General features: G+C 42.2%; 1 pseudogene; it reads left to right on the top strand.

Moving 5' to 3' along the window:
* Positions 1–3,581, top strand: part of LOC104989479 — a 6,911-nt pseudogene that overhangs the window by 1,685 nt on the left and 1,645 nt on the right.

Raw genomic sequence — 3,581 nt, 5'->3', positions numbered from 1 at the left:
CAACGACCCCTTTCCTCTCCCTCAGAATTTGCATTTTCTGCATCTATCTTGTTTTTCTTTTTTGGGGGGATTCTAGAACAGTGCCTGGCACATAATAGGCGCCCAATAAATATTTGTTGTTTGTTGAATGTCTCTTCTCTCTTTCCACTTTTGGGGAGCCTAGATTTTCTGCATTCTGGGTAACCCTGTCATTTTCCTTCTGGTGCCCACTCCTCCCATCTGTCCAGTTAACATTTCCCTCTCTGTTTTCGAGATAGCTCTCCAAATGGCTGGGTTTCCTCAAATCTCATTTAGAACCGTGTGCTGAAAACCTGGATTGGTGACTGCCATCCTAGGCCAGTGTGCTGGCCCAGGGGAAGGAAACTGAGCGAGTAGAAGTCCCTACCAGAAAGGGTTGGGTTTGGAGAGGGGCATCCAGGGTACTGAAGTCCTAGGTGCCAGGTATCTCCCCGGTCCTCTCAGCTTGTGCAGAGGTGTTGACAGTATTATCTTCATTTTCAGTCTCCTTCCAAGTTCTGTCCTAAGCTATTACCTTTGCAAGTTTCTGGCCCCCACCCTATCAAGTGGGAATCCCTTCCTCTTCCACTTTATCTCCTTCATAATAACGTTGAATTCCCTCCTTTCTCCTGTTTGAGAAAGGGGGTCAAGAGAAGCAAGAGATAGCCTTGGTCTCTAAGTCTCCAGAAAGCCCCTCCCCACCCCATCTTTTCTTATCAAAAAAAATGATACATATCAACCCCTTCTGTACTTATATGGAAAGGTATGTGCTGCCACCTAAACGTCATTCCCCAGACAGGGGACAGAACACCTTCCATCTTTTGGCAAACATCTCATCTCTCCTGCTACTGCTTCCCCACTTCTTGATTTTGTCCTATTCTACACTTCAGATTTCTATTGTGTTGAACTTACTGCTTTTTTTCATATTGAAAAGATGACATTGCCCCAAGAGCCAAAAATAAATGGGAACTGAAAAGAAAATAAATAAATAAATAAAATGGATAACCAACAAGGTATTACCATAAAGCACAGGGAACTCTGCTCAGTGTTTTGTGGCAGCCTGGACAGGAGCGGAGTTTGAGGGAGGATGGGTACATGTATGTGTATGGTTGAGTCCCTTTGCTGTTCACCTGAGATGGTCACAGTGTTGTTTGTTAATCAACTATACTCCAATATAAAATTAAAATCTTTTTAAAAATCCAGCATCTTGTTATAGCAGAGATGACTCAGGAGTTCACTGGAGGGATGGGATGGCACAGTCAGATGTTCAGAACTTCTTCCCCCGCTGCTGTTATCTCAGAAGGCGCCTGGCGCCCCGGGCCCTAGGGGATCGTGAGCAGAGGCAAGGGTGAGTGAAACACCCGCCCCTGAGCGCTCAGAGAAAGGCTGAGGGCAGCAGGTGTGGGCAGCCCACAGCTCAACATTCACAGGCAGGTATATATCTTTTACTTTGGCTTGTCTTTGAATACAGGCTTTAGTATAGTTTATTTTAGTCTTCAAGCTCACCTCAGCATGCCTATAATACAATGTCAAAAAATTCAGAATACCATATTTAGTCATCAGTTATAAATAGTGTCTCCTAAAAACCTCACTGGAAACCCCCAGGGTGTTCATTTACACTCATGGTTTTATTATGAAATAAACCCTACGATCACCTACTCAGGACTATTTGAGGAATCAAGATTACTGCCAAACTCCTGCAAAATTCCTTCATGTTTCTTCTGTTATAACTTTTTTAACTGTGGCAAAATACACATAACATAAAAGGCATCATTTTAACCACTTTTAAGTGTGTACAGTTCATCGTCATGCAACTAATCTCAGAAACTTTTTCATACCTATTAAACACTCTCCACTCTCCCTCCCTCCAGCCCCTGACAACCACCATTTTAATTTCTGTCTCTATGAAGCTGACAACACCAGGGACCTCAAGTAAGTGGAAACATATAGTATTTGTCCTTTTGTGACTGGACTGTTTCACTTAGCGTTACGTCCTCAAGGTTCATCCATGGGGTAGCATGGGTCAGAATTCCCTCCAGGGAACTCTGCCCAGTGTTTGTGGCAGCCTGGACAGGAGCGGAGTCTGAGGGGGAATGGGTACATGTGTGTGGCTGAGTCCCTTCGCCGTTCACCTGAGACGGTCACAGTGTTGTTGCTAATCGACTACACTCCAATATAAAATTAAAAGCTTAAAAAAAATCCAGCGTCTTGTTACAGCAGAGATGACAGACTACATTTTGTTTATCTTTTCATTTATCAATGGACACTTGGGTTTCTTCCATATTTTGGCTCTTGTGAATAATGCTGCTGTGAACACAAAACATAAACATCTCTTCACGTGCCTGTTGTCAATTATTTGCATATATGCTCTTGTTGTAATTCTGATATAATTTTAAAGTTTGTAATTTTTTCATCCCATTACTATTTTCCATATTATTTTGCGTAATTTTGAACGTAGAGTTGTGAGGAAATTTACAGATGGCCTGGCCCAACTCTCTCATTTTTCAGCTGAAGAAGCCAATACCCAGTAGGCTTTAGTAGATAAAGTCTCACAATTATTTTATGTCAGAATTGAGACTAGAACCCAAGCCTCTGGACTCCTCATTCAGAGAGTTTGCTGTCATACAGGCTACCTGCTAGTCATATCCACCTCCCTCTCCTGCTTGAATTTAGAAGTTGCCAAAGGCAATATTATATGCTCTCATACACTTGAAATTTTGAGAAACTGAGGAAAGTAATACCACCTGTACCTATATTAATAACTTTTATCTCTGGAAGAGAATTAATTATTAACTAGAGCCAGACATCCTGGAATGTGAAGTCAAGTGGGCCTTAGAAAGCATCACTACGAACAAAGCTAGTGGAGGTGATGGAATTCCAGTTGAGCTATTTCAAATCCTGAAAGATGATGTTGTGAAAGTGCTGCACTCAATATGCCAGCAAATTTGGAAAACCCAGCAGTGGCCACAAGGCTGGAAAAGGTCAGTTTTCATTCCAATCCCAAAGAAAGGCAATGCCAAAGAATGCTCAAACTACTGCACAATTGCACTCATCTCACAAGCTAGTAAAGTAAAGCTCAAAATTCTCCAAGCCAGGCTTCAGCAATATGTGAACCGTGAACTTCCTGATGTTCAAGCTGATTTTAGAAAAGGCAGAGGAACCAGAGATCAAATTGCCAACATCTGCTGGGTCATGGAAAAAGCAAGAGAGTTCCAGAAAAACATCTATTTCTGCTTTATTGACTATGCCAAAGCCTTTGACTGTGTGGATCACAATAAACTGTGGAAAATTCTGAAAGAGATGGGAATACCAGACCACCTGATCTGCCTCTTGAGAAATCTGTATGCAGGTCAGGAAGCAACAGTTAGAACTGGACATGGAACAACAGACTGGGTCCAAATAGGAAAAGGAGTACGTCAAGGCTGTATATTGTCACCCTGTTTATTTAACTTATATGCAGAGTATATCATGAGAAATGCTGGACTGGAAGAAACACAAGCTGGAATCAAGATTGCTGAGAGAAATCTCAATAACCTCAGATATGCAGATGACACCACCCTTATGGCAGAAAGTGAAGAGGAACT

This window comes from Bison bison, unplaced genomic scaffold, assembly GCF_000754665.1.
Source record: "Bison bison bison isolate TAMUID 2011002044 unplaced genomic scaffold, Bison_UMD1.0 scf7180017864157, whole genome shotgun sequence".
Lineage (NCBI taxonomy): Eukaryota > Metazoa > Chordata > Mammalia > Artiodactyla > Bovidae > Bison > Bison bison.
The sequence above is the reverse complement of the archived record's forward strand: the minus strand, read 5'-3'. Positions and strand labels throughout refer to the sequence as shown.